Here is a 12,014-nt window from a genome sequence, read left to right as displayed (position 1 = left end):
CACCATGAATTCTAATTTTAAGTTTATCCATGAAATATTTGGGGACATCTACTATTAACAACCTAGATAGCATATTAAAAAGCAGAGACATTACTTTGCCAACAAAGGGCCGTCTGGTCAAGGTTATGGTTTTTCCAGTAGTCATGTATGGATGTGAGAGTTGGACTGTGAAGAAAGCTGAGCACCGAAAAATCGATGCTTTTGAACTATGGTGTTGGAGAAGACTCTTGAGAGTCCCTTGGACTGCAAGGAGATCCAACTAGTCCATCCTAAAGGAGATTAGTCCTGGGTGTTCATTGGAAGGACTGATGCTGAAGCTGAAACTCCAGTACTTTGGCCACCTGATGCAAAGAGCTGACTCATTGGAAAAGACACTGATGCTGGGATGGATTGGGGGCAGGAGGAGAAGGGGACGACAAAGGATGAGATGGTTGGATGGCATCACCGACTCGATGGACATGGGTTTGAGTAAACTCTGAGAGTTGGTGATACACAGGGAGGCCTGGCGTGCTGTGATTTGTGGGGTCGCAAAGAGTCGGACACAACTGAGTGACTGAACTGAACTGAATTGAACTATTAACATTTGCCTAGACAAACTAAGAATGTCCACTTCCTCCAGAAGTTTTCAGCTTACTGAGGGAGAAAGAGATCCATACCTGAACTAGCTAAATGCAATAAGTACTACTAATGAGTAATTTAGAAAATGTTTGCTCTTCTAAGTAGATCGGAGAAGAAAGGAGGCTCAACAGTCTCTGAAGAACGTCTGGCTGAGACAAGGCTCAAGGGCGGGTGGGAGGGAAATTTGGGCTGGTCCCAAACTGATGATGGGTACTGTGGTCTGGGTACCCAGGCTGAGCATTGGGAAAGCTGGGGATTAAGGTTGCCAGAGTGACACAGAACTAGGTTGTGACCAGCTAAGGAATGAGGAGCTATGACAATTTTCTTTTTAAATTTTGTTTTCTTTTTCTCAAAATTATCAGTGTATATATCTGACAAAGTCGTGTGGTCCCGTCAGGCTGGTCATGAAAATCAGTAGTCTTCTGCAAGGGAAGAGGAGCCCTTTTCCCTTGCTCCCCCCGAAACACTCACCTTCAGTTCTTCTAGCTTTAACTTTTTATATTGACTTCAATATCACCACATGAAATATTTATATTACCATTTAACAGTGTTTCAGTATTAGGCCGAGTCAATTGCTTTTCTCCAGTGGATACATACTTCCAGGCCCTCCATTTTCTCCATAAAATTGTGTCACTGTGATCAGATCAATATTAAATGTTGACATTACCAAGAATATATACGCCCTATTTTACAGATAAGCCAGGACAGATATTTATGACTTCGGCTTTAAAAGGAAACAATTTTGAGCTTTTCATGGAATTAACCATCTTGTTTTGTTTGTTTGCATAATTTTCCATATCAGTTAGGTTCAGTTCAGTCACTCAGTCATGATTGCAAACTCTTTGCAAATCCAACTCTTTGCAAACCCATGGACTGCAGTACTCCAGGCCTCCCTGTCCATCACCAACTCCCGGAGCTTACTCAAACTCATGTCCATCATGATATCCATGGTGATGTCATCCAACCATCTCATCCTGTGTCGTCCCCTTCTCCTCCTGCCTTCAATCTTGCCCAGCATCAGGGTCTTTTCCAGTGAGTCAGCTCTTTGTATCAGGTGGCCAAAGTATCAGAGTTTCAGCTTGAGAATAAATTCTTCCAATGAATATTCAGGACTGATTTCCTTTAGGATTGACTGATTGGAGTTGTCTTCTCCAACACCACAGCTCAAAAACAACAATTCTTTGGTGCTCAGCTTTCTTTATAGTCCAATTCTCACATATATATATGACTACTGGAAAAACCATATCTCTGACTAGATGGACCTTTGTTGACAGAGTAATGTCTCTGCTTTTTAATATGTACTCTAGGTTAGTCATAACTTTTCTTCCAAGGAGCAAGCATCTTTTAATTTCATGGCTGCAGTCACCATCTGTAGTGATTTTGGAGCCCAAAAAAATAAAGTCTGACACTGTTTCCACTGTTTCCCCATCTATTTGCCGTGAAGTGATGGGACCAGATGCCATAATCTTAGTCTTCTGAAGTTGAGCTTTAAGCCAACTTTTTCACTCTCCTCTTTCACTTTCATCAAGAGGCGCTTTAGTTCTTCTTCGCTTTCTGCCATAACAGTGGTGTCATCTGCATATCTGAGGTTATTGATATTTGTCCCAGCAATCTTGATTCCAGCTTCTGCTTCATCCAGCCCAGCTTTTCTCATGATTTACTCTGCATAGATGTTAACTAAGCAGGGTGACAATATACAGCTTTGACATACTCCTCTCCCGATTTAGAACCAGTCTGTTCCATGTCCAGTTCTAACTGTTGCTTCTCTTTTTAAAATTAATTTATTTTAACCTCAGCATGAATCAGCCACTGGTATACATATATCCCCTCCCTTTTGAAAGTCCCTCCCATCTCCCTCCCCATCCCATCCCTCTAGGTTGATACAGAGCCCCTGTTTGAGTTTCTTGAGCCATATAGCAAATTCCCATTGGCTATCTATTTTACATATGGTAATATAAATTTCCATGTTACTCTTTCATATATTTCACCCTCTCCTCCCCCTCCCCATGTCCATAAGTCTGTTCTCTATGTCTGTTTCTCCATGCTGCCCTCTAAATAAATTCTTCAGTACCATTTTTCTAGAGTCCATATATATGTGTTAGAATATGGTATTTATCTTTCTCTTTCTGACTCACTTCACTCTGTATAATAGGTTCTAAGTTCATCCACCTCATCAAAACTGACTCAAATGCGTTCCTTTTAATGGCTGAGTAATATTCCACTGTGTATATATACCACACTTCTTTATCCATTCATCCGTCGATGGACATCTAGGTTGCTTCCATGTCCTAGATATTGTAAATAGTGCTGCAATGACAATGGGATACATGTGTCTCTTTCAATTTTGGTTTCCTCAGGATATATGTCTAGGAGTGGGATTGCTGGGTCATCTGGTGGTTTTATTCCTAGTTTATTAAGGAATCTCCATACCGTCTTCCATAGTGGCTGTATCAATTTACATTCCCACCAAAGGTGCAAGAGTGTTCCTTTTTCTCCATACCCTTTCCAGCATTTATTGTCTGTAGACTTTTTTTTTTTTTTTTTTCTGTAGACTTTTTGATTAGGGCCATTCTGACTGGTATGAGGTGATATCTCATTGTAGTTTTGATTTGCATTGCTCTATTAATGAGCGATGTTGAGCATCTTTTCATGTGTTTGTTAGCCTTCTGTATGTCTTCTTTGGAGAAATGTCTGTTTAGGTCTTTTCCCCACTTTTTGATTGGGTTGTTTGTTTTTCTGGTATTGAGTTGTATGAGCTGCCTTTATATTTTGGAAATTAATCCTTTGTCAGTTGTTTCATTTGCTATTATTTTCTCTCATTCTGAGGGTTGTCTTTTCACCTTGCTTATACTGTCCTTTGGTGTGCAAAAGGTTTTAAGTTTAATCAGGTCCCACTTGTTTATTTTTGTTTTTATTTCCACTGCTCTAGGAGGTGGGTCATAGAGGATCTTGCTTTGATTTATATCATCGAGTGTTCTGCCTATGTTTTCCTCTAAGAGTTTTATAGTTTCTGGTCTTACATTTAGATCTTTAATCCATTTTGTGGATTAATCCTTACACAATCCATCTTTGTGTATGGTGTTAGGAAGTGCTCTAATTTCATTCTTTTACATGTAGATGTCCAGTTTCCCAGCACCATTTATTGAAGAGGCTGTCTTTGCCCTGTTGTATATTCTTGCCTCCTTTGTCAAAAATAATGTACCCATAGGTACATGGGTTTATTTCTGGGCTTTCTATCTTGTTTCATCTGTCTGTATTTCTGTTTTTGTGCCAGTACCATGCTGTCTTGATGACTGTAGGTTTGTAGTATAATCTGAAGTCAGGAAGCTTGATTCCTCCAGTTCCATTCTTCTTTCTCAAAACTGCTTTGGCTATTCAGGGTCTTTTTTGTTTCCATATGAATTGTGAAATTTTTTGTTCTAGTTCTGTGAAAAATGCCATTGGTAATTTGATAGAGATTGCATTAAATCTGTAGATTGCTTTTGGTAGTATAGTCATTTTCACAATATTGATTCTTCCTACCCAGGAACATGGAATATCATTTGGTCTGTTTATATCATCCTTGATTTCTTTCATTAGTGTCTTATAATTTTCTGTATACAGTTCTTTTGTCTCCTTAGGTAAGTTTTTTCCTAGATATTTAATTCTTTTTGTTGCAGTGGTGAATAGGATTGATTCCTTAATTGCTCTTTCTGATTTTTTGTTAGTATATAGAAATGCAAGTGATTTCTGTGTACTGATGTTGTATCCTGCAGCTTTGCTAAATTCACTGATTAGCTCTAGTAATTTTCTGATAACTATCTTTAGGGTTTTCTATGTACAGTATCATGTCATCTGCAAACAGTGAGAGCTTTACTTCTTCCTTTCCTTTTATTTCTTTTTCTTCTCTGATTGCTGTCTCTAGGACTTCCAGAACTATGTTGAATAATAGTGGTGAAAGTGAACACCCTTGTCTTGTTCCTGATCTTAGGGAGAATGCTTTCAGTTTTTCACCATTGAGAATAATATTTGCTGTAGGCTTATCATATATGGCCTTTACTATGTTGAGGTAGGTACTTTCTATGCCCATTTTTTGAAAAGTTTTAATCATAAATAGGTGCTGAATTTTGTCAAAGGCTTTTTTGCATCTATTGAGATGATCATATGGTTTTAATCTTTCAATTTGTTAATATAGTGTATCACATTGACTGATTTCTGCGTATTGAAGAATCCTTCCATCCCTCGAATAAACCCAACTTGATCATGGTGTATAAACTTTTTGATATGTTGCTAAATTCTGTTTGCTAAAATTTTGTTGAGGATTTTTGCATCTATGTTCATCAGTGATATTGACCTGTAGTTTTCTTCTTTTGTGTTTTCTTTGTCTGGTTTTTGTATCAGGGTGATGATGGCCTCATAGAATGAGTTTGTAAGTGTTCCTTCTTCTGCAATTGTTTGAAAGAGTTTTAGAAGGATAGGCATTAGCTCTTCTCTAAATGTTTGATAGAATTCTCCTGTGAAGCCATCTGGCCCTGGGCTTTTGTTTTTTGGGAGATTTTGATCATAGCTTCAATTTCAGTGCTTGTAATTGGGTTGTTCATAATTTCTATTTCTTCCTGGTCAGACTTGGAAGATTGAACTTTTCTAAGAATCTGTCCATTTATTCCAGGTTATCTATTTTATTGCCATATAGTGTTCATAATAACCTTTTATAACCCTTTGTATTTCTGCATTGTCTGTTGTAACCTCTCCATTTACATTTCTACTTTTGTTGATTTGATTCTTCTCTCTTTTTTTCTTGATGAGTCTGGCTAAGGGTTTGTCAATTTTGTTTATCTTCTCAAAGAACCAGCTTTTAGTTTTATTAATCTTTACTATTGTTTCTTTCATTTCTTTTTCATTTATTTCTGCTCAGATCTTTATGATTTCTTTCCTTCTACTAATTTTGGGGTTTTTTTCTTCTTCTTCCAGTTGCTTTAGGTGTAAAGTTAGGTTGTCTATTTGATGTTTTTCTTGTTTCTTGAGGTAGGATTGTATTGCTATAAACTTCCCTCTTAGAACTGCTTTTGCTGTATCCCATAGGTTTTGAGTTGTCATGTTTTCATTGTCATTTGTTTTTAGAAATTGTTTGATTTCCCTTTTGGTTTCTTCAGTAACCTGTTGGTTATTTAGAAATGTGTTGTTTAATCTCCATGTGTTTGTGTTTCTTACAGTTTTTTTTTTTTCTTGTAATTGATATCAAGTCTCATAGCATTGTGGCTGGAGAAGATGCTTGATATGATTTCAATTTTCTTAAATTTACTGAGGTTTGATTTGTGACCCAAGATTTGGTCTGTCCTGGAGAATATTCCCTGTGCACCTGAGAAGAAGGTATATTCTTCTGCATTTGGATGGAATGTCCTGAAGATTTCAATGAGATCCATCTCATCCAATGTATCATTTAAGACTTGTGTTTCCTTATTTTCTGTTTTGATCTGTCCATCGGTGTGAGTGGAGTGTTAGAGTATCCTACTATTATTGAGTTACTGTGAGTTTCTCCTTTTATGTCTGTTAGTGTTTGTCTTATGTATTGAGGTGCTCCTTTGTTGGGTGCATAGATATTTATAATTGTTATGTCTTCCTCTTGGATTGATCCTTTGATCATTATGTAGTGTCTTCCTTGTCTCTTGTAATCTTCTTTATTTTAAGGTCTATTTTGTCTGATACGAGGATTGCTACTCCAGCTTTTTTTTTTGCTTCCCATTTGCATGGAATATATTTTTGCATCCTCTCACTTTCAGTCTATATCTTGAGGTCTGAAGTGGGTTTCTTGTAGACAGCATATATATGGGTCTTGTTTTTGTATCCATTCAGCCAATCTGTGACTATGCGAAAGCCTTTGTGTGGATCACAATAAACTGTGGAAAATTCTGAAAGAGATGGGAATACCAGACCACCTGACCTGCTTCTTGAGAAATCTGTCTGCAGGTCAGGAAGCAACAGTTAGAACTGGACATGGAACAACAGACTGGTTCCAAATAGGAAAAGGAATACGTTAAGGCTGTATATTGTCACCCTGTTTATTTAATTTATATGCAGAGTATATCATGAGAAACTCTGGGCTGGAAGAAGCACAAGCTGGAATCAAGATTGCTGGGAGAAATATCAATAACCTCAGATATGCAGATGACACTTATGGCAGAAAGCAAAGAAGAACTAAAAGGCCTCTTGATGAAAGTGAAAGAGGAGAGTGAAAAAGTTGGCTTAAAGCTCAACATTCAGAAAACTAAGATCATGGCGTCTGGGCCCATCACTTCATGGCAAATAGATGGGGAAACAGTGGAAACAGTGTCAGACTTTATTTTGGGGGGCTCCAAAATCACTGCAGATGGTGATTGCAGCCATGAAATTAAAAGACTCTTACTCCTTGGAAGGAAAGTGATGACCAACCTAGATAGCACATTAAATAGCAGAGACATTACTTTGCCAACAAAGGTCCGTCTAGTCAAGGCTATGGTTTTTCCAGTGGTCATGTATGGAGGTGAGAGTTGGACTGTGAAGAAAGCTGAGTGCCAAAAAATTGATGCTTTTGAACTGTGGTGTTGGAGAAGACTCTTGAGAGTCCCTTGGACTGCAAGGAGATCCAACCAGTCCATCCTAAAGGAGATCAGTCCTGGGTGTTCACTGGAAGGACTGATGCTGAAGCTGAAACTCTAATACCTTGGCCATGGGAAGTATTGACTCATTGGAAAAGACCCTGATGCTGGGAGGAATTGGGGGCAGGAGGAGAAGGGGTCGACAGAGGATGAGGTGGTTGGATGGCATCACTGACTCGATGGACATGTGTTTGAGTAAACTCCGGGAGTTTGTGATGGACAGGGAGGCCTGGTGTGCTGCGATTCATGGGGTCGCAAAGAGTCGGACACGACTGAGCGACTGAACTGAACTGAGCCAATCTGTGTCTTTTGGCTCGAGCATTTAATCTATTTACATTTAAAGTAATTATTGATCTATATGTTCCTATTGCCCTTTCTAATTGTTTGGGGTTGATTTTTTAGATCTTTTTTCTTCTGTTGTATTTCTTGACTATAGAAGTCCATTTAACATTTGTTGTAAAGGTGGTTTGGTGGTACTGCATTCTCTTAACTTTTGCTTGTCTGAAACGCTTTTTATTTCTCCATCAATTTTGAATGAGATCCTTGCTGCATACAGTAATCTTAGCTGTAGATTTTCCCCTTTCAGTACTTTAAATATCGCCGTCAGGATGGCCGAGCGGTCTAAGTCGCTGCGTTCAGTACTTTAAATATATCCTGCCATTCCCTTCTAGCCTGCAGACTTTCTGCTGAAGGGTCAGCTGTTAAGAGCATGGCATTTCCCTTGTATGTTACTTGTTGCTTCTCCCTTGCTGATTTTAATATTCTTTCCTAGTGTCTAGTCTTTGTTAGTTTAATTAGTTTGTGTCTTGGTGTGTTTCTCCTTGGGTTTACTCTGTATGGGACTCTGTGCCTCTTGGACTTGATTGGCTATTTCCTTTTCCATGTTGGGGTAATTTTCAACTATAATCTCTTCAAAAATTTTCTCATACCCTTTCTTTTTCTCTTCTTCTTCTGGGACCCCTATAATTCAAATGTTGGTACATTTGATATGGTCCCAGAGGTCTCTGAGACCGTCCTCAGCTCTTTTCATTTTTCTTACTTTATTCTGCTCTTCACAACTTATTTCCACCATTTTACCTTCCAGCTCACTGATTCGTTCTTCTGTTTCAGATATTCTGCTACTAATTCCTTCTAGGGTATTTTTAATTTCAGTAATCGTGTTGTTTGTCTCTGTATGTTTATTCTTTAATTCCTCTAAGTCTTAGTTAATTGATTCTGGCATTTTCTCCATTTTGTTTTCAGGGTTTTGATCATCTTTACTATCATTATTATGAATTCTTTCTCAGGTAATTTTCCTATTTCCTCTTCATTTATTTGGACTTCTGTGTTTCTAGTTTGTTCCTTCATTTGTGCAGTATTTCTCTGCCTTTTCATTTTTTTTTTTTTTTTTTTTGTAAAGTTATTGTGTTTGAGGTCTCCTTTTCCCAGGCTTCAAAGAAAGTTGAATTCTTTCCTTGAAGAAGGTTGAATTCTTTCTTCCTCCTTGTATCAGCCCTCCTGAGGTTGGTCCAGTGGTCTGTGTGAGCTTCATATAGGGTGAGACTTGTGCTGAGTTTTTGTTTGTTTATTTGTTTTTCCTCTGATTGGCAAGGCTGAGTGAGGTGGTAATCCTGTCTGCTGATGACTGGGTTTGTATTTTTGCTTTGTTTGTTGTTTAGATGAGGCACCCTCACAGGGTGCTAGTGGTGGTTGGGTAATGCCGGATCTTGTATTCAAGTGGTTTCCTTTGTGTGAGTTCTCACTATTTGATACTCCCTAGGGTTAATTCTCTGGTAGTCTAGGGTCTTGGAGTCAGTGCTCCCACTCCAAAGGCTCAGGGTTTGATCTCTGGTCAGGAGCGAAGATTCCACAAGTGGTTTGTTATGGCATTAAGGGAGAGTAAAACAAATATCCAAAAACGAGAAACCAAAGATGAATCCCAGACAAATGGCAGTTACAAAATCAGGCAAATAATAATTAAAATAATGGGATATACACATATGCATATACACCCTTGAGCAAAGTGAAAACAGTCCAACAAAAATAAAGTACAGTTGACTGATCTGGTGAACAAAGGAAATAAAAAATTATATTTACCAGTTAAGAACAAAACTTACTTAAGTACAAACTGATAAACAAAACTAAAGCAAGGTGCCAAATGGGGAATAAAGCAATGAAAACAAAAGTAACAAATATGTTGAGAGGAAAGGAAAGAAAGACAAGAAAGAATAGACATGCAAAGTTAAGTAGAGGTAAATGAAGAAGATTTATATACATTAAAGATTAACTGCAAGGGGAAAAGAACAGTGGGAGAGGCAAACAAAGGAACAATTGTAGAAAAAATATAATAGGTTTTAAAAAATTAAAATTATAAAAACAGAAAGAAAAAAATAGAGAAGAAAGAAAGAAGGGGGGATAAAAGGGAAAGTCCACAGAACTGCGAAAGTCCAATGTAGAGGCAGAGGTCTATAACAACAATAGAAAGCGTGACTGGCTATATACATATACATATATACCCACAAGCAAAATCAAAACAGTTCAACAAAAATTAAGCACAATAGATTCACCCGGCAAACAAAGGAAACCAAAAATTATATCTACTGGAACAAAACGAATTAAAGCACAAAGTGGAAAACAAAATTAAAGCAAGGTGCTAATAAAGCAATGAAAATAAAACTGACAAATATGTTGAAAGGAAAGTAGAGAAAGAAAAGAAAGAAGGAATAGATATGCGAAGTTAAATAGAGGTAGATAAAGATTTATATATGTTAAAGATTAACTGCAGGGTAGGAAGAGTAGGAAAAGCAAACAAAGGAAAAAATGTAGAAAAAATAATAATAGGTTTAAAACATTAAAATTAAAAAAAGAGAAAAGAGAAAAAAGAGGAAAACTCCAAGAACTGCAAAAGCCCAATGTAGAGGCAGAGGTTTATGACAACAATTAAAAAAAAGTGACTGAGGAAAAAGAAAAAAAAATTCAAAAGCTTAATTGGATATCTTAGTGCCAATAAAATCAACAGCTAAAACAGAGGGGGAAATGAAGGAAGAAAGAAAAAGGAAAAAAAAAAAGAATTTGCAGAACAAGTCAAAAAATAAGAATAAATGCTTTTCTTGAGTCACTGCTGTCAGAGTCCTTTCCTGCGCTGGGAATCACCGTCCACCTCACCTCCCTAGGATGCCCTCCAACACTGTAGTGATCTCTGGACCTGCTGTGAAGGCTGCTCAGATTCTAATCTGGTCCTACTCCTGTGTGTTCTTGCCTCCAATGTCCACAGCTATCAGAGCTAGTGCGTTTTCTTTTGTGGGAGCTCTCGATGGACTTTTATATATTTCATAGACACAGGGTCCACTTAGTTGATTGTGTGGATTTAATCTGCAGCTTGTACAGCTGGTGGGAAGGTTTTGAGTCTTCTTCCTTAGTCACACTGCCCTGGGTTTCAACTGTTTTATTTCCACCTCTATATGTGGACTCTCCTGGGGTTTAGCTCCTGAAGCTGCCCTGGAGGGCTTGGGTTTGCCCCTGTGAGGGCCAGGTGTGGAGGTGGTGCAGCTGCTTGGGTCTCAGGGGTTCTGGAAGCACCAGGTACTCAGTGGGGTTGGTGGCGAGGGTAGAAGGAAATATAGTGCTCTAGAAGGACAACCAGTATTGGCCAATATGCTCCAGTATTCTTGCCTGGAGAACCCCTTCTCTGACAGAGAAGCCTGGCAGGCCACAGTCTCCATGGCCGCAAAAGAGTCAGACTGAACTGAAGCGAAGTGACCTTGTGAGCATAAACACAAGAATTTTTTATTTTTTTTTTTATTTTTTTGCCTGTGGCAGCTCTGCCGCAGTGAGAGTTGAGCGTGAAGGTGGTGCAACTGCTTGTGGGGACCCTGGCGGCGCCAAGTGTTCAGGGACACAGACTGCCTCCGCGGCAGGAGTTATGGCCTTATCAGAGTCTTTTTTTGAGCCTGTTGTAGCTGGGGATCAGAAAGCCTCTTTGGCCAGTCTTTCTCGGTAGCTCTGCCTGTTCAGGCACTTAAAGGGACACTCTGGGTGGGGTCCTACTCTGTAGTTCAGTGCATCATGCGTTTGATGGGCCAACCTCTCTATTGTTCAGCTGCTGATGCTGGCATGTGGAGAGAGAAAGGCTATGGTGATGGCTCCACCCCCTACGCATGACTCAGCAGTACTGCCTTACTTCCATGGCTGCCTGGCTTTCCTCCACAGGCATTTCCCACCACGATCTCCTCCCTCATATCCTCTCCATCCATCTCTCCACAGTCAACAGCAGCCCTCACACTGGGATTGCTCCACAATCCCTAAACTCCAGCCCCCGGCTGCTGCCCCTTCCAGGAGATCCACGTTCCTGCCCAGCATATGTATGGCTGTGGCAAGGACTGTCTGATTCTCATTCCATTTAGGCTGACACAGATCAACTGTTTCACTCTCAGCCTTAGATGTTTCTCCTCTAAGTCAGACAGTTTCCCCACTGTGGGGGTTGGACCCCTGCTTCAGTTCCCCCACCTGCCAAGGGCAGGTCCAGTCCTACTAACACTGCTGTTTTTCCCCCTAGTTCCTTCATCCTACCTGGTTGCACGTGGTTCTATATATTCTTTTCCGCTGCTCAGGTCCTCCTGTCTGCTCTCAGCTGGTGTTCTGTGTGCACTTCTGTGTCTGAAGGTGTATTCTTGGTGTATCCGTGGAGAGAGATGTGATCCATTCCACCTACTCCTCTGCCATTTTGTTCCCAATCTAACTGTTGCTTCTTGACCTACATTCAGATTTCTCAGGAGGCAGGTTAAGGTGGTCTGGTAGTCCCAT

The sequence above is a fragment of the Cervus elaphus genome, chromosome 23 (genome assembly GCF_910594005.1).
Source record: "Cervus elaphus chromosome 23, mCerEla1.1, whole genome shotgun sequence".
NCBI classification, from domain to species: Eukaryota; Metazoa; Chordata; class Mammalia; order Artiodactyla; family Cervidae; genus Cervus; species Cervus elaphus.
The sequence above is the reverse complement of the archived record's forward strand: the minus strand, read 5'-3'. Positions refer to the sequence as shown.